Below are 19,468 nucleotides of genomic sequence, written 5' to 3'. Positions count from 1 at the left end.
AGAGAAATACAAATCAAAATGACAGTGAGGTACCACCTCACACCAGTCAGAATGGCCATCTTTAAAAAGTCTACAAATAACAAATGCTGGAGAGGGTGTGGAGAAAAAGGAACTCTCCCACGCTGTTGATGGGAATATAAACTGGCGCAGCCACTGTGGAAAATAGTATGGAGGTTCCTCAAAAGACTAAAACTAGAGTTGCCATATGATCCAGCAATCCCATTCCTGGGTATATATCTGGATGAAACTCTAATTCAATAGGATACATGCACCATTATGTTGATAGCAGCACTGTTTACAATAGGCAGGACATGGAAGCAGCCTAAATATCCATCGACAGATGAGTGAAGAAGATGTGGTATATCTGCACAGTGGAATACTACTCAGCCATAAAAAGAACGAAATAATGCCATTTGCAACGACATGGATGGATCTAGAGATTATCATACCAAGTGAAATAAGTCAAAAAGGAACAACAAATTCCATATGATATCACTTATACATGGAATCTAAAATATGACACAAGTGAACTTGTCTATGGAGCAAAAACAGACTCACAGACGTAAAAACAGACTTGTTGTTGCCAAAGGGGAGGGAAGCTGGGAGATGGATCAATTGGGAGTTTGGAATTAACTAAATGCAAACTATTATATATGTATAATGGATAAACAGCAAGGTCCTACTGTATAGCACAGGAAACTATATTATCCTGTAATAAACCCTGGTGGAAAACAATATATATATATATTGTTGTGTATGTGGGTGTGCGTGCCTCTGCATGCTCAGTCATGTCCAACTCTTTGAGACCCCATGGATTGTAGCCCACCAGGCTCCTCTGTCCATGGAATTCTCCAGGCAAGAATACTGGAGTGGGTTGCCATTTCCTTCTACAGGCGATCTTCCTGACCCAGAGGTTGAACCTGCGTTTCTTGTGTTTCCTGCATTGGCAGGCAGATTCTTTACCATTGCTCTTCCTGGAAAGCCTATATATGTATGTATGTGTGTGTGTGTATGTGTGTGTGTGTATATATATATATATATATGTATAAAAAACTGAGTCACTTTGCTGTAAAGTAGAAACTAACACAACATTGTAAGTCAATTATACTGCAATAAAATTTTTATTGCAGTATAATAAATTAAAAAATAAAACTCTCCAGAGGATAGCATAAATCACATAATAAATCATATGAAAAGTGAAAGTTGCTCAGTCATGTTCGACTCTTTGTGACCCCATGGACTGTATAGTCCATGGAATTCTCCAGGCCAGGATACTGGAGTGGGTAGCCATTCCCTTCTCCAGGGGATCTTCTTAATCCGGGGATCAAACCCAGGTCTCCCGCATTGCTGCTGCTGCTGCTAAGTCACTTCAGTCATGTCTGACTCTGTGCGACCCCACAGACGGCAGCCCACCAGGCTCCCCCATCCCTGGGATTCTCCAGGCAAGAACACTGGAGTGGGTAGCCATTCCCTTCTCCAGGGGATCTTCCCAACCCGGGGATCGAACCCAGGTCTCCTGCATTGCAGGTGGATTCTTTACCAGCTGAGCCACAAGGGAAGCCTGTAAACAATAATAAAATCTCTTGCCTTCATCTACCACATCCACAGTACTTCCAACTGCCCAAGAACACCCCTCCCTATCATTCAAGCTCTCCACAAGTATTACTTGTTTCTCCCTCTTCTCACTCACTCCTCCAGGAGAAAAGATCCTCCTTGTTTGGGAGAGGGAGGCAGAGGGGAAGTCTTTTGCCATTTGCAGGCTTGGTTTTGGCAGGTTGGCAGAGGAGCCAACGCTGTGGACACTTTCATGATAAGACCCTATCACATCCTTAGAAAGGTAGCTGGGGGTGAGAGGGAGTGATGACGGGTGGGGGCATATATGCCCAGAGTGGGAATTTTCCATTAAACACTCAAGGAAAAAACATTGACTTGCAAGTTGTGAGACAATGATGAAAAGATGTTGAGAAAGGAAGACTGTGGGGTACAGAGAAGGTGGTCAAAGAGAGATACGTGTTTCACAGGCTGGGTCCCTCAGCAAATGACAAAAGGCCCAGTACCTCCCCCACCATAGCTTAGGACTGGGCTGCACTTCTGTACACCCTCCCAAGTTCTCTCCCATCAGCTTTTGAGTTGGCGCTGCTAGATGAAGCCTTTCCCTGCCATACATGAGTATGTCTTACTGGGTCTCTCAGTTCTGCTTCTTTCCCAAGTAAACCTGAGATTTGGATCTGGTCATCCTGGCTTTTTGAGTGGTCATCCAGTCTTGTTGAGCTGGAGCACTTAGTGGCCAAGGAGGGATGAATATCCAGGACACCTGTGGCTAATCAGGGTGGGTCCTGCTCTCCAGTGATCCTGTGGGGTGCTGACCATGCTGTGCTGGGTCCACGGAGGTCTATGGAGGGAATATGTGTTGAATTACTGCAGCTCGAATTACTGTTGAATTACTGTCCAGACTTTCTGGAGGATTTGGATGGAGTTGGAATCATACAGTCTATAGTTCTCTGTTTCTGTCTATATGAAAGAACTATGAAGGACTGAATCACATCTACCCTTCCCAGAATGTATGAGTTTTCAAATGAAATGAAAGCCAACAAGCAAATGCACACATTCTGCAGATAAGTGAGTAAAGAGCTTTTATCTAGTCTTGTAATTAAGGATTAAAATGTTCTACCCTCACACAAAACCTGCATGTCTCATCCGGACTAATTATAAAAGTCATCACCATCATGGCTGAGCCAGGGCTCCTTCCATCCAGGGAGAGAGGCTCACAGATCACCATGTGGCAGATGTGTAAGACTGAGGACTGTCTCCTGGTCAGTCAGTCTGACACCCTACTGAACTGAGGTTGTTAAGTGGCTGGCCTTGTGGAGGGAACAGTCCCCCAGGCGGACGCGGAATGAAGAGAAGATGGGTTCAAGGCACATGTAGCAATCTGAGCAAGGAACATGTCTCATAAGGGCCCACTATGTTCATTTCTTCATCCATTCAACAAACCTTTAATCAAGTTAAATGTTTGTTTATGACCTATGCCCCAGGCATGGGTCTAGACTCCAGGGGTAGAGCAGAAAAGAAAGCAAATTCCCACCTTTTGTGGAGGATGTCTTCCAGTGGGGAGAGAGAGAACGCAAACAGCTGACTCAGGTACATCATAGGGCTGAGTGAGAAGGGCAGGGAGGGAGAATGATGAGAAGATTGCTGTTTGGGGTAAGTGTCCAGGGAGATCTTTCCAAATCCGTGGCAACCGAACAGAGTGAAGGGAGAGTGACAGGCAAGAGGACCCCGGGGGGGGGAGAGACTTGGAGGGAGCTGGAGTGCCAGGGCCTGCGGTGGGGGCTGGAGTGCCAGGGCCTGCGGTGGGGGCTGGAGTGCCAGGGCCTGCGGTGGGGGCTGGAGTGCCAGGGCCTGCGGTGGGGGTGCATTTGCTTTTGGTGTATTTGGGCAGCAGAGGATGAGACAAAGAATGAGATGGTTGGATGGCATCACGGATTCAATGGACATGAACGTGGGCAAACCCCGGGAGATGGTGAAGGACAGGGAGGCCTGGCGTGCTGCAGTCCATGGGGTCACAATGAGTCGGACACAACTGAGTGACTGAACACCACCACCAAGGATGAAGCAGTGTGTCTGTAGTCCAGGGACAGAGAGGTGGGAGGTGGGGTCGGTCTGAGGGCCATTTAGGACTTTCACCAAGTGAGATGGGAGCCCTTGGAGAGGGTTGAGCAGTGAAGTGACCAGATCCAGGGGGCAGGGCTGTTCTGGGGAGAATGGAGGGAAGGGGAAAGCTGGGTGTAGCTGGTGGCTCATTGGCTGCTGGTTTCTGACGGTGGTTTGCACCAGGGTGGTTTTGGTAGGGTGTGAAAAGTGGAAGATTACGGATAATTTTAAGGGGGAAGCCCAGAACACCTGTTGACAGGCTGCCTGCGAGATGTGAGAAAAGAGAAGATACCAAGGACGACTTTAAGATTGTTATCCTGAGCTCCTGGGAGAATGGAGTTCCAGCTGAGGCTCTAGAAGGGATACAGCTAAGTGAGGCTGAGCCAAGGGCTGGGGGCACGGAAGCAAGAAAAACGAGTGCAATTGTTGATGAATTTCCTTGCTTGCTCTAATGAGGAGGAGGTTGCAACTGGTAGGCAGACTTGACTGGTTTGGTTCTCATAGTATTTATTAAATAACTGAATCAATAACTGAATTTGCTGCTGAGGTTTAAAACTCATGGCATTTTATATAAAAATCTGGATTTCCTGCTCTTTTAGAAAAGTGGCAGTTCTGGCAACCCAGATAACAGCTGACTGGCCTCGAATGACAGCTGGTGCCTCTGGCAGGGCGTGCCCTGTTCAGTGGACAGTCGTGCCCTCTCCTCCCTATTATCTTACCATTGAGGCTACCTGTCCTGTGCCCAGTCTCCTTATCTGAAAGTAGGAATAACAGCAGTACCTACCTCCTGGGGTCGTTAGGAAAATTGACTGAGATAATTCATGTGAAACACTAGCATAGTATCTGTTAAATATTCAAAAAACACTTGCTATTATTACTGTTATTACTATCATTGTTATTATTATTAGCTGTCTGGTCTTACAGGGCTTTGAGTTTTCAGAAAGCTGGAAGGGAATTCTGACAGGAGCTGACGGGTGAGTGAAGCTTCCCTTCATAAATGACACCAGCAAACCCCAAAGCAGGATGGGAGGCAACACAAGCTCCCAGACACAGAGGAAACGGTGTCTGCTCAGGTGCTATCAGCCCCACAGATCAGGGTTCATTACTCTTCTTCCGCAGAGCTCGGCACGGTGGCCTCGATCACCCGGTGACTCATCTAACAGCCCCGTGAGTTTGCCCAGCTTGCGGCATCACAAATTACATTTGCAGCCTGCTTATCAGGCAAGCTAGGAAATTAAACCTAAACGGCTATGGTGTTGCTAAGTAATATGGCTGCGTACACAGACACCCGAGGCTCAGACCGTCACAGCCCCATTAAAGCATCATTTCCCACTGTGGTTAATAAGGTTTGAAACCTTCAAAGGAAACCTGCTGTTCTTTTTTAAGGTCAGAAAATGGGGTAACTTGGTTATAAGCAAGAGATAGAATTTCCCTTCCTAGATGCTAGGGGGGGGTGTGTGTGTGTGTGTAGTGTTCAAGATACCAGTCTCGTGGCTGATTGAGGCAGAGGGTGGGGGGATATCAGAGACAGCCATCTTGTCCTCAGGACCCCTCTGCTCTGGACCATGAGTGAGCTGTGGGCTAAGTCGCTTCAGCCATGCCCGATTCTTTGCGACCCTCTGTCCATCGGATTCTCCAGGCAAGAAAACTAGAATGCCGTGCCCTTCTCCAGGGGATCTTCCTGACCCAGGGGTTGAACCCGTGTCTCTTCTGTTTCCTGAACTGGTAGGTGAGTTCTTTACCACTAGTACCACCTGAGCCAAGGGGGCCTGGTCAAATCCACCTCTGTGTCTGGCACCTGGACCCCCGGAAGTGTTTTCAGAGTGGCTGTTGGCTTCCCTCTGTCTGGGAATACTTCTCAGTGGATGATGGGAACATTCCAGGTGATTTCTCCCTCAGGGCAGTTTCTTCTTTAGGGGGCTTTTCTCTTTCTGCAACGGGGCCCTCGAGCCCAGAGTGGAATCCTGGCCCTTGGGGTACCTGGGCAGCTGAGCCGGACCAGGGCTTCCTTTCTCCGCTACTCTCCAGTTAAAACATCTGTGTCCGGTTCCAGGTTTGTCTTCTTGTGGACTCACCAGGTTTAGAGCTTGAGGGCACAGCTTCAGAGCGAGGCCAAAGCTCCATGGCTGCCTTAGTTTACCAGGTAGGGACTTAGGGTGAGTATCTTCACCCCTGTGCAGCTCTTCTGAGACCCCATAGTTTCCTGCGGGCAGGAAAGCTGTCCAACACATCTGGGCCGTGTGGTCAGGGGGCTGGGGCACCTGGAACCCTTGGACCCTCCCCAGCTCCGATTTCTGGGAGGACTCCTTTCATCTGCTCTGATCTAGACTCATGGGACGGGGTCAGTCAGTCAGTTTAGTCGCTCTGTCGTGTCCGACTCTTTGCGACCCCATGGACTGCAGCACGCCAGGCTTCCCTATCTATCTATACCAACTCTCGGAGCTTGCTCAAACTCATGTCCATTGAGTCAGTGAAGCCACCCAACCATCTCATCCTCTGTCGTCCCCTTCTCCTCCTGCCTTCAATCTTTCCCAGCATCAGGGTCTTTTCCAATGAGTCAATTCTTTGCATCAGATGGTCAAAGTATTGGAGCTTCAGCTTCAGCATCAGTCTTTCCAATGAACATTCCACAATTCCTCTTGAACTCCACAATGCCTCTTGAAGATTCATTCAGATAGCCTGGGCCTCACAGGACTTCTGGTTGCTGAGAAGCGGGTGGGGTTCATAGGCCCCCTGGAAAGAGATGCCTGCCTCTCAGAGGATGCAGCCAGATCTGAGCTCCATCCTGCCCTCACTGTTGATAATCTGCCCTAGCCTGTCCTGTCTTTACCAAACAGAGGCAAGCAGAATGCCAAATTCCTTCTGGCATTTGTTGTGTGGTATGAGACTTGGCTGTGCCCAGAGGAGACAAAGACTTTCAGATTTGGAATCAATCAAACTTTCCATAAGGATGCATTCTTTCCACCTTTGGGGCCAGCTGTAGGCTTGGCTGCAGCCCTGGGCCATCTCCCTGGGGAAGAGCTGTGTTCCTCTAGAACCAGATGGCCTTTGGGGACTACCTGGGCTGGTCATTGGTCTGATGATGTTTCTGACACCCCCATCCCACCCTCACATATCACACCAAGAAGCACTTCACCAAACGGGTCTGATTTCAGGTCAGCCTTTTATCAAATAGTTGAGTTTAGATATTGACTTTCAATTGTTAACCACCAGTACATCCCATTTTGTAGTGCTTTGCAAACCTGGTGTGGCTGTGAACTGTGATTTGTTTCATAGGAATGTACCATGGTGCTTGTGTTTCATTGGTTAGTTCTCATGTAACTATTTTGCCAATTGTTTTTACTACTAAATGGCTACTTAATAAGTTAAATCAAGAGGTACCTGATTTCTATCTCCTTTTTCACTATTCCTAGGGAAGAAAATTCTGATCGTATTTAAACAGCACCCATTTTATTTCTCTGGAGAGTGAACATTTGCTGTGTTGAATAAGTGCTTTATGCTTTATGTTGTTCCTGATGCTGGAAAGACTTCCAAAGTGTGATTTAGCTCCAAGCTAAGTGTCTCTGGCTCTGCTGACCTGCTGGATATCGGTGACTTGTTAAGCACATACATCTGCCTGTCTATGTACTTGCCCATTTCTGAGATCTTCAACTGCAACTGAATTTCCTGGACTGGTATAAGGACAAGGGGAAGGGACTGGAGACCACTGCCCCATCTGGCAGGGTCCCTGGATAGGACAAGAACAGCTTCTGGTCATCTCAGTTTTCCCAGGGCCTTCAAGTCACTACTCTCACCTGTGGATAGCAGCATGCTGGTGGAGCAGCCTTGCATTCTCAAGACAGTCCCACCTCATCTAGAACTGTTTCTATTACTATCTCTGTTGGAATATCCTGGCCAGGTCTAGGGTACCCACCCTTCTCCCTTTCCTTCAAAGAGAAGACAGCAAGAGTCTTAAATATGGTGATGTACCTAACATCACCTTCATCATAACAGTGAAAACCTTTTACAAAATTCAGATTATAAATTATTGCGTATTCATGGTGGAAAATACTGAAAAAATAGAGAAGTACTACAAAAATGTAAAAATTACCCATGCATATGTGCTTCATCATGTCCTAGAGTCAGAGGACTCCATAGGATTCTCCAAGCAAGAATATTGGAAAGGGTTGCCATGCCCTCCTCTAGGGGATCTTCCTGACCCAGGGATTGAACCTATGTCTCATAGGTCTCCTGCAATGGCAGGCAGGTTCTTTACCACTAACGCCACCTGGGAAGCCCCATAACCCAATGTTAACCCATTAGGTAACCAATAATAACTTTTTCAAACATCTAGCTCAGAATCAGAATATATATATATATATATATATATATATATATATGTATATATATATATATATATACACACACACATACATATATATACTCACACGTAGGTATATATGTATATATATATATAGTTGTTATTTTTGTTCAGTTGCTCAGTCATGTCCAACTCTTTGTGACCCCATGGACTGTAGCATACTAGGCTTCCCTGTCCTTCACCATCTCCCAGAGCTTGCTCAAACTCATGTTCATAGAGTCTGTGATGCCATCCAACCATCTCATCCTCTGTCGTCCCCTTCTCCTCCTGCCTTCAATTTTTTCCAGCATCAGGTCTTTACATCAGGTGGCCAAAGTACTGGAGCTTTAGCTTCAGCATTAGTCCTTCCAATGAATATTCAGGATTGATTTCCTTTAGGATTGACTCGTTTGCTCTCATTTATATACATACATACATATATATATATATATATATATATATAATTTTAAACAATGGGATCATACTGTCTTGTACCTGCTTTTCCCATTAAACATTGTAATATAAACATTTTCAGATGTCATCAAATTACTTTACGTCATCATCATTCATTCATGATATGAACACATTCTGATTTATTTAACCAGTTTCCCATTACGTGAATTTTAGGTTGATTCCTATATATATGTATTTGCCATTACAATCATTGCTGTAATGAACATCCTTGAGGTTTCCTCTTTATGTAAGGTTTAGCACATTTTATAGGACTTTGATTGATATTCCTAAATTATGTTCCTGAAAGTACATATTCCCAACCAGCTGTGTATAGATGCTTTTTACTGCCATTTAAAATGTACTTGTCAATTTTATAGGTGAAAAATGAGCATCTCCTTGTTAATTTTAATATCTTGGATTCCACGAGGTTAAACATTCTCCTTGTGGTTAATTGGCTGGCAGAGAAATCTTGTGCTCCCTTGCTCCCAGAAGATGGAATTTAAGTGTCATTAGTTATCACTTAGCAAGATGAAATTGGGGCGTGCTGCCAGGGAGCTGAGGGCACTTAAAGTAGTTGCTATTAGCCTTCAGAGCCTAAAACCAATCTTCCTAAGTGTCTGTTTTCAATCATCCCTGAGTGGGCCTCCTAATCTGAGGGCAGAACTGGATGGAGCATGATGTGGGATGCAAGGGGCTTGGAGTGGTCTTGGGATGCAGGCAGGGTGCCTGGCTAACCAATAGATTGGTTTTCTACACCCCCAGTCTTTCCCCTTCTTATTCTCCTCATTCAGGGAGAAAATCATATGTCAAAAACCTTTCATTGTGTTTTGAGGTGTCTGTTCCTTTAATGATGGGGTAACTAGAGCGTTGGCAGTCAGGGTTGATATTTTGAATCTGAGGTTGGTGGTTACTCTGTCAAGTATTTAATAGGTAGTTTAGGACAGCTGTGTATGGATATCAGGGTTCTAGTATTTCTAGGTATGCAGGTCTGCAGGCCCAAGTGAGAGGAGAGGTCAGATTAAAGGCAGGAGAAGAAGGGGATGACAGAGGATGAGATGGTTGGATGGCATCACGGACTCAATGGACATGAGTTTGAGCAGACTCCTGGAAGTGGTGAAGGACAGGGAAGCCTGGGGTGCTGCAGTCCATGGGGTCACAAAGAATTGGACACGACTGAGCAATTAAACAACAACATTGTGGGTATGAGATGTGCTCTGAATCAGATCTATAACCTGGAACATGTAACATGCAATGTGTGGGGAGAATCAGGAGTCCTGGGGCGGTGTGGCTGGGCTTGGGGGAAAAGCAGATGCTCTGTACTCCTTTCAGGATACAAAAATGACTTTAGTGCAGCTCATTCCGGGGATGAATCTGGATGACAAAATCACGAGGTGTTTTGCCCCTGGTTCCGATAACTGAGTTTATGAGGAGAAAAGCCATGGCTCTGGCACAGGCCTGGGAGGCAGGGAAGTCTGAGGGGCCACTGGCTTCCCTCCAGCCCAAGCAGGTGGTGTGAGCTGCTTTGGTGATGGCTGGGCTAGAATGGCCCCTCCATCATCCCAAACTGGCATGTGCTCCCAGAAGAGCCGCCGAGGTGTAAGAGAAACTGCATCATTACCTAGAATATGGGAAGGAGGATGGAGGTTGTATGTGTAATTTCCTGTCCTTGGAATCCAATATAGTCGTAAATAAGCTTGGAGAGGCAACCGGTAGGAGAACTAAACGTGAATGCCTCTCGTTTTGGAGGCGCTGGAAACTGAGAGGAATTCAAATTGCATCTTTCACGTTGGCTTATGTGTCTAAAGTATCAATAACTTGGCCAAAGCTAACTGTAGTCGGCTGACATAAAGGACCCTGCAAGATGACATAATGCCAGGAGACTTTTCACAATAGAAAAAGCAGGTTTGGCATAGGTGAGCTCTGAACTCTCCTGAGGCGCTAATCCTGGACTGCCCGCAGTTCTCTGAGAGTTAGCGGCAAGAGTATCAGAGCATCGTGCTGGGGATGAAGGTCAGCCCTCCTTGCTGGGAGGAGACGTGGGGTCTTTTGGTGCTGCGTGCACAGAGCAAAGAATTTGAGAGGGTGAGTGGCACACACGGTTGGCTCCCCGTGGAGAGGAGAATTGCCTCGCGGAAGGCATTTGGTCGAACTTAGCGCTGTGCCAGCATTTATTACTAAACACCGTGAAACTGCTTTGTGTTTTTCAAAGCACTTTCTTATAGATCTGATTTGATCTTCTGAATATAAAATATTTTCCACAGGTGTTTTAAATTTCAATTTTTCAGTCCGTATTTGACCACCTGCTCAGCCCCTCGTGGGAGGGTCAGTTTTTTTAACACGTGTGTAGACAAAGGTACAAGTGTTTTCCAAGCCATGGCAGTGCATGTTCGAGGAGTCGGGCATGGACGCCCCAGTCCTGATGGGGGCCGCGTACACAGCAGAGTGAAGATCACAGAGTCAGACCACAGTAGATGCCACTGGAGGCTCAGCTTCCTCTCCACTTCAGAGACACTGAGGCCTCGTTTTCTGCCCCAGGATGTCTGTGTAACGAGAAGGGAGCTCCTTTCACCTGAGAGCTGCTGTCTTTGCTGCATGATTTTTTGAGCAGGTTATTTAAGCTCTCCAAGTCTTAGTTTTCATTTATAAAATGAGAGAATAATAGTATCCATCTTAAGGAATTGTGTGACGATTAACTGAGTTAATACCTTAAAAAAAAAAAAGACTACTTAGCTCAGGGAGTTTGCACTCAATGCTTATTAACTATTATGATGACAATGATGACAACCATGAATATTGGATTTCACAGATGGAGGCAGCCTAGGATTCTTAGACAGTCTAAGGATCTCCTTAGGTCTAGGATCTCACAGTCCTGGTCTCCAAGCAAGGTTCCAACAAATACTCATGTTATACCTTCATGGGCTTGCCAGGGACATGGTGAAGAGCCTAAGGGGAAAGGGCTATTGTTCTATCTTCCTCTGGAAGGGGCTAATGGAAAAATAACCAGGCCTGTGAATTCAGGAAATAAAAGGTCAAAACGGGAAACCTGATCTTGAGAATTTCGTTAATCTCTTCAACTGCATTGAGGGCAGCCGAGAAGTGACTTCTCACATGGGCCCCCAAGAATTAAAAAAGCAGATGCTGTCCTCTAAGTCTTGGCTCTGCTACTTATCAGCTGTGTGACCTTGGGCTGGTTGCTTAACCTCTTTGAGATTCAATTTCCTCATTCATAAAATACGAATAATACATTATAGGGTTGTTGGAATTACTGAATCAGATTATATCTGTAGAGTTCTTGGAACCTGGTGAGGGCTCAGTAAAAGTCAGTTTTCATGCCGGTTGTAATGTTTATTATAAATACTTATTATTATAAGCTACTTAGCTTACAATTGACAACTTGGGAACTGGTTACTTTCAGAGCAGGGCTTGTCTAGTGATGGTCCTCCTTCTCACCCTGAAAGATGTTAACACTCAGGGGAGTTCCCCTACCCTTACTGGTCCTGACCCTCTGAGCTTGGTGGTGGTCCATGTGAAGATGGGGAGAAGGCACTCTCCCCACCTGGTTGTATGAAGGCTGGGTCAAAGTCATCCTGTCTCTGCTTGGGTCAGAAGTGGGGTATGGCTCATGGCTCCTGTTGGATGATACGGGCTTCTGAGGATTTCAGGGGTGATCAAACTCAGATCTTCCTCATCACTGGCTCCTTCTGCTGGGAAAATACATGGGAGTAGAATGGCAGGAATACGTGGTAGATGTGTGCTTAACTTTGTAAGAAACCGCCAACTCTTCTCCAACCAGGTCATCCCATTCAGTGTCCCCACATGTTCTGGTTGTACAGACACGTGGGCCACATTTTCTAGTCTTCCCCATATATCAAAGTCAGTTCTTTTCAAACTCAGAAAATATATATATATATTCAAACTTTAAATATATATATATATATATATATATATATATATATGAAGCAGAACTTAAAAAGTGGAAAAGGTCATACCTATACCCCTCAATAAATAAAGCAGATAAAGAGATGGAAGCTTTGGCTGAAGAGTCAGGGAGGTTCTTGGAGCTGGAAGCTTTCTCTTGGCTCAGGGGCTCAGGGGAGCCCAGAGTGATGGCCCTGCTCTAGGCACAAGCTTGAGTCAGCTTTCATCAGATCAAACTTTCAGTTGAGTTCTGAGTCGGCCACAGTAAGAGTAATACTGGCCAGGTCTGGGCTGCCCGAATCTCTCTGCCCACCACACCCAGAGTCCTCTGTGGGGCCCCCCCAAGCTGGCACAGGCTGAGGCCCCCAGAGGCCGACCAGGTGCAGCAGCCTGGCAGTAGGGCTGGTGTTTCCTGCTGGCTGGCATCAGTCTTTTCACCACCATGGTGTGTCACTTAAACTTGCTCTGTCTCCAAGACACACATCAGAAGCTGTGCGACTCCAGATACCAGGAACAAAGAAACAAATTGGGAACATCGTGTGCAAAAAAGATTTTAATCAAGATTAAACCCGCTCTGTGCGTAGATTCTGCCACTCTCCTTATTGTGATCCTGACAGTGATGCGGGGCGAGCAGGCAAAGGCTGATCCCGAGGCGGCTCACACTCCTGGCACTGACACCCCGTGTGGCCCGAGTGGCAGCTGGCAAGACAGATGGGTCTCCAGGGGCACACAGCCTCCCAGCTCGACTGGCTCAGGGCTCCAGTCTGAGGATTCTCGGCCAGGCCGAGGAGCTGCGTCTCACCATGCTCTCTGCAAGTTCCCTCCTCCTCCTCTTTTTACTTTTTATTATGGGGACCTTTAAACATGTACAAAAGTAGATAGAATCATATCATAAGAACTCCTACTGTACCCACAGTCCAGCTTCAACAGTTACCAATACGCCAACCTTGTTTCATCTCCACTCTCACTCACACCCCTCCAAGTTATTTTGAACCAAATCTCAGACATCCTATTATCTCATCTACAAAGGTTAGTACATATGGCTGAGATAACTTTTGCTTTTTCTGAGGAGCTGGTGGCTCAGTGGTAAAGAAACTGCCTGGAATGCAGGACACCCGGGTTCAGTCCTTGGGTCAGAAAGGTCCCTTGGAGAAGGGAGTGGCTACCCACTCCAGGATTCTTGCCTGGGAAAACCCATGGATAGAGGAGCCTGGTGGGCTACAGTCCATGGGGTCTCCAAGAGTTGGACTCACCTGAAGCGACCAACAGTTTTGCTTCACTTTCATAGTATCATTATTATGCCTAAAAATGAGCAATGGTTTCTGAGTGTTTCTAATGAGAGTCAAGGGTGAGGACCACAGTCCAATGGGAAATCACTTCCTCTGGTGGCAGGAGCCAGGTCTGACATGTTGGAGGAAGCGTGGCATTTTTTGGAGAAAGTTGGCAGGAGCTCAACTTCTAAAACTCCACACTCAGAAGAGGAAACAGCACAAAGTCAGGCTGACAACTTGCCTTGCTCAAGGATCCCTAACTATTAGGTTCAGGAATCTTGCCATCTTGTAGTTGAAGCTTTCTAGTTATTTTTCAGACAAATTTTGTATCTTAACCTAAAGGGCAGCTGCTGTTGGGTTCCCTAGAGAATAGTCTCTTGGGGGCTTCTGGTCTGATGTCATGTCACTCTGCAGGCTCCCTGATACTACCCTAGGTTTTAAGTGTCCAGTCAGAAAGCTGAGATTTTGTTTGTGACTCTGCCATTTAAAGGGCTGTGCAGTTTCCTTGTGTGAGTTGTAAGGATGGCAGCGTTGCCCTGATCAGCTGGCACGGGTGTTTGCTGGAAGTGATGACAGTAGCTGCTGTGACTGGTGGGCGGGTTGGGAGAGTGCTCCCCCATCTGGCAATGCTCATCACCCACCCTGGAGCCATCCAGGCAGCTTTCCAGGCCCCACCTCCTTTCCCAGGTCTCTGGTCATGGCTTCTTCCAGGTGCTGAGTGGGAGTCAGCTGGGCTTCCCTGACCCCCACAGCCCCCAGGGCTGGTGGGCGGAACAGACCCTAGCTTCACGTCCCCCTACCCCCTTCCTGGAACTCTCTACAGTGGATGGCGTGGATCTCCCTGGCTGACTATCTTCTGAGCTGATGAAAGTGTCCTTGCTCAGACCTCCAGTCCCCTCCGGAGTAGGACTGCTTTGGCCTTGGCTCACCAGATGTCCCTGGATTCCAGTAGGGGACAGGGAAAGAGGAAAGGGTGCTCTGCTGGTGAAGAAGGCTGCACGAGGGGGCAGCGAGTCACCAGGGTCTTCTCTCGCCATCTCTCCTCAGAGGCGAATGCTGCTTTATGGTGGAGGCGCCCAGCAAGACGGGCTCGTCCACGTGGAGGCCAGTGCAGTGGGGCCAAAGTCTCAGGGGCTCCCAGCTAACAGAGCCTCCTCCCCTCAGCAGGGGCCAGAGCAGGGTGAACCCTCAGCAAGGGTGCAGATCCTTGGAGGGTGGCCACGGGAGGCGCTGGTGACTTGAAGGCTAGGGACAGAGGTCACTTCTCTGCTCCTTTTCGATGCCTGGGGAGGCCAAGGTGTGTCCCCAGAGGGTCTTGTGTGCTCAGGAGCTACAGCTTCATGGCTGCATGGACATTCTACCCCTAGAGCCGGGAAGATTCCCCTCGTCCATGAACCCTGGGCTTCCGAGGTGGTTAGTGAGAGCCTGCTGGCCCAGCTCTGGCCCTGCCTGTCTGGTGGGTCTGAGTTGTAACTTTGAGGGTTTGTCGAAGTAGGGTGTGGGGCAGGGGTGGGAGCCTTGGTTGTGGAGTCAGGAGACCCCGGATTCCATTTCCTGCCAGTGGTGGGGCCTGGGGTCAGGTGGTACAGCCATATTGGAGGGAAGTTCGGCGACATCTCTCAAAATCACAGATACACATATCCTTTGACCCAGCAATTCCTCTTGTGCAAAAGGGACATACGTGCAAGAAGGTTCATTGTGGTGCATTTGTGTTATCAGGAGACTGGAGACACGGAAACCCCCAACCTTGGGCAAGTTAAATGACCTGTGGTTACTCCATACAATAGACTTTCAAAAAGAACAAAGCAGCTTTATGCATTTGCTGCTACAGAACGGCCTTCAGTGACATTGTTGAGTGAGAAAGACAAGGTTGAGCTGAGTGTATAGCATGCTGTGCTGAGCGGAGCTGCTCAGTTGTGTCTGACTGTTTACCCACCAGGCCCTTCTGTCTGTGGGGACTCTCCAGGCCAGAATACTGGAGTGGGTTTGCCATGCCCTCCTCCAGGGGATCTTCACAACCCAGAGATCGAACCCAGGTCTCCCACATTGCAGGTGTATTCTTTATCATCTGAACCACCAGGGAAGCCCATGAATACTGGAGTGGATAGCCTAACCTTTCTGCAGGGGATCTTCCCAACCCAGGAAACGAATCAGGGTCTTCTGCATTGCAGGCGGATGCTTTACCAGCTGAGCTACCAGGGAAGCCCTGTATAGCATGCTACCTTTTGTGTTTTTTAAAGATAATTCTTTTTAGATTTATGGAATATTTGTGGACAAGTTGCAAGAAACTAGAAAGTGAGGTTGTCCCTGTGGTGGTGACCTGGGGGACAGTGGTGGTGGGGAGATTGGTTTTTACTGTGAACTCCTTTATAAGATTTGAGTTTTATACCATGTGTATGCTATTTAAATAAATACACATACTTAACATCTTTGGCATTTCTCTGGCATCTATGGGCTGGCTGTGTGGCTCTGGGCAAGTCACTTACCTGCTCTGAGCCCTATCTGTAAAATCAGATAAAAGTCACACTGAGAGGGAATTCCCTGTTGTTGTTGGGACTCTGAGCTTTCACTGAGGAAGGCCCAGTTTTGATCCTTGGTCAGGGACCTAGGATCCTGCAAGTGTGGCCAAAAATAAAATATTCAATAAAATAGAGTTACAGAACTGATGGATGAGAAAAAGCCTGTGCAGGGTGTAGAGTATCGGGTATTCAGTGAGAGGAGCTTCTGGGGTTGTTTATTGGTTATGTTTAAGCTGATACCATACAGATGCCAAGGCAGGAGGAGCAAGCCAGGCTAGGCGAGACGTAATGGGGAAGGCTGTGAGCATCTCAGAGCCAGCATGGCCTCTTTCTCATTTCTTCGCAGCGCTTCCACCCAGCCCGGAAACGTGTGCTTATTTGCTCTGTGCTGTTCCCCAGCCGCCACCCTGGAGCACACGTGCGGGCAGCTGAGCCCAGACTGTCCACCAGAGGGCGTCAGCTGCCGCGCTGCCTCCTCGTTTCTGGAGCCACTTCAGCCGCCAGGATGTGATGGGAGGTTTGCCAGGGAAAAGGTTTAAGGTGGCCTTTTCTTCCTTGTTACGTCCACCGAATACACGGCTTATTGGTTTCAGTTAGGCCTGGGGGATGCTAGTCACCAACGTGCAGCTAGGAATAACATCCCTGGGGATGTGTGTGTGTGCGCATGGGCTAGCAAGGTGTGTGTGTATAGTGCATATGCGTGCAGAACCCTGGGCTGTGAGCTCCAGGTCATTTAGCATCTGCCTGGAGGGTGACTCTGCCCTGAAATGACTGAGCCTGCTCAGGCTCTATGACCTGAATAGTCAGAATGCCTTACATCCCAAATCTCACCATCCTAACCTGGACCGCAGTCTCCCTCACTTCTCATCTCCCTATGGCTTTGTCAACAACCTCTGCCTAGACAGGAGAAGGAAGGAAGCCCCAAGAGAATCCTACGTCCCAGTTCGTCATGTTCCAAATGCTCTTCTCTTTGCAGGATGATGTCCCCCAGCCTTTGCAGGCCATGGGGCACTTAACAGGCTGTATGAGCACCCTCTGACTCCACCTGCTTGCTCAAAGCAGACGCAACGGCTACAGGACATTTACTCTCAGCAGCCCCTAGGTGGCAACATTATGGGAACTTACCGCTCCTGAGTTTAGATCATGTCTAAGCCTACAACCATGGTTTGTAGATGCCAAAGGGAAAGAAGAGATGGTCAGTCCATAGGATGCTGGGGTTTGTGGGTGCTGCTAGCCTGGGGAGAGTGCTGGGAATGGCTCTGGGTCCTTACTTTATAGCTTATGACTTTTGCCACTGACTGGTGAGGTGTGGACTAGACTGTACTTGGGGTTTGTAACAATGATGTTAACCACTAACTCTCAAGAGTGCTACCTAGGTGATAGGCACTGTTCTAGGTGCTTTGCACACATCAACTCAGCTGATCCTCTGAATAGAGGACTAACTATCTCATAGGGCAGTTAGTACCCCACTGGGTGTCACTCCTATTTTACAGGTGGAGAAACTAAAGCAGAGAGGAAGAGTAATTTACCCAAGGACACACCCAAGGTGGCACTGGTGATAAAGAGCTGCATGGCGATGCAGGAGATATAAGAGACACAGGTTTGATCCCTGGGTCGGGAAGATCCCCTGGGGGAGGGCATGGCAACCCACTCCAGTATTTTTGCCTTGAGAATCCCATGGACAGAGATAGTCTGGTAGGTTACCATCCATAGCGTCCCAAAGAGTTGCACACGACTGAGTGACTTAGCATATATGCACAGAGCTGGTAGGAGGCATAACTGGGAACTGAACTCAAAATTGGGATTTAAACACCCAGGGTTTTGAAGCCAGCCTGTTCAGTTTTGTAGCACTTTCTTCAAGGTACCCAGGAAGGGAGAAATCCCATTGTCCAGGTGGGAGAATTCCGAAATGGGCACAAAGCTTCTCAGAGTCCCAGTCAAGGAACAGCCCCTTCAGAATAAATATGAAAAGGAAATCATCTTGAAAACGTGCCCAAGTTGGGGTTTGGGGTACACCAGGGTGACTGGTGGCCCTTTCCTGCTCAGGAGCCGGGGTCCTGCGGGGCATCCAGCTCGCAGTAGCAGCAGCCACCTCCCGCACCTCTGGGCACTGTAAGCTAGGAGGGGAAGGAGGAAGCCAGTCCCTCTGGGTTGCAGGGAAGGGCGGGGCTGAAGCCTCTTCATTGCCAGCACATCCAGTGAAGCGGGTAGGAGGCTGCTGCAGGCACTTCTGCTCTCTCGCACCTGTTCACTTTTATTTTATTTTTTGAGTCAGTCCTCAGATGCTCAGGTTTGCTAGCTCCCTGCTGGTTCCCCATTGAACACAGCCTTTGAATGGGAGACTGAGTCAGAGCTGCCTCAAACGTGCCTGGAAGGTGAGAACCGCAGCTCATAAAAGCACTCTTCATAGCACTAAATTCCTCTGCTTCAGACTCTTTGAACCTGGAGTGATCCACAGGTTGCAGCCCAGCTGGAGACGTACGATAAAAGAAACTGGTCTGCTCGGAGTCCAGTGGGAGCTGACAGAGGGAGAGAGTTTAACAAAGGGGAGGCTGGGCCTGGCGGGGCCTTGTGACTCCACGATGGGCCACAGGTAGGGCAGGAGGTCATCTGGCTGCCCGGGACAGCTGCTGGTCCCAGGACGCCACTTCTAACTCCTCCAGACTGAGAGACAGTGAACCCAGGTAAAAAAAAAATACAACCAACTAGTGAATATAACAAAACAGAAACAAACTTACAGATATAGAAAAAGACTAGTGAGGGAGAGGAAAGGGTATATTGTACAACACAGGAAATTTAGCCAATTAAAAAAATTAATTTATTTATTTTAATTGGAAGATAATTACTTTATAGTATTGTGATGGTTTTTGCCATGCATCAGCGTGAATCTGCCACAGGTATGCATGTGTCCCCCAGCCCTGAACCCCCCTCCCACCTCCTTCCCCACCCTGTGCCTCTGGGTTGTCCCAGAGCACTGGCTCTGGGTGCACCAATTTTTCTTTATATATATAATTTTATTTATTTATTTATTTTTGGCTGTGCTGGATCTTCATTGCTGGCTTTTCTCTAGTTGGGGTGAGTGGGGGCTACTCTCTGCAGTGTGCGGGCTTCTCATTGCAGTGGTTTCTCTGGTTACCGAGCACCCGCTCTAGAGCATGCGGGCTTCAGTAGCTGCGGCTCCAGGGCTCTAGAGCACAAGCTCAGGAGCTGTGGCCCACAGCATGTGGGATGTGTGATTAGTTGCTCCATAGCATGTGGGATCTTCTCAAATCAGCAATCAAAGCCACGTCTCCTGCATTGGCAGGAGGATTCTT

The 19,468-nt window shown here is 47.8% G+C and overlaps 1 long non-coding RNA gene across 2 annotated transcripts in view; it reads left to right on the top strand.

Moving 5' to 3' along the window:
• The first annotated feature begins 3,429 nt into the window (after positions 1–3,429).
• The window catches only part of LOC139185300 (uncharacterized), a 33,869-nt gene continuing 17,830 nt past the window's right edge, over positions 3,430–19,468 (top strand). Inside the window, exon 1 of one of the 2 annotated variants that reach the window (XR_011568919.1) lies at positions 3,430–5,379. This is a non-coding gene — a long non-coding RNA (uncharacterized lncRNA). Of the gene's footprint in view, positions 5,384–19,468 lie in introns of both variants that reach the window. The other variant, XR_011568918.1, reaches the window with a different exon arrangement.

The sequence above is a fragment of the Bos indicus genome, chromosome 10 (assembly GCF_029378745.1).
Source record: "Bos indicus isolate NIAB-ARS_2022 breed Sahiwal x Tharparkar chromosome 10, NIAB-ARS_B.indTharparkar_mat_pri_1.0, whole genome shotgun sequence".
Taxonomy (NCBI): domain Eukaryota; kingdom Metazoa; phylum Chordata; class Mammalia; order Artiodactyla; family Bovidae; genus Bos; species Bos indicus.
The sequence above is the reverse complement of the archived record's forward strand: the minus strand, read 5'-3'. Positions and strand labels throughout refer to the sequence as shown.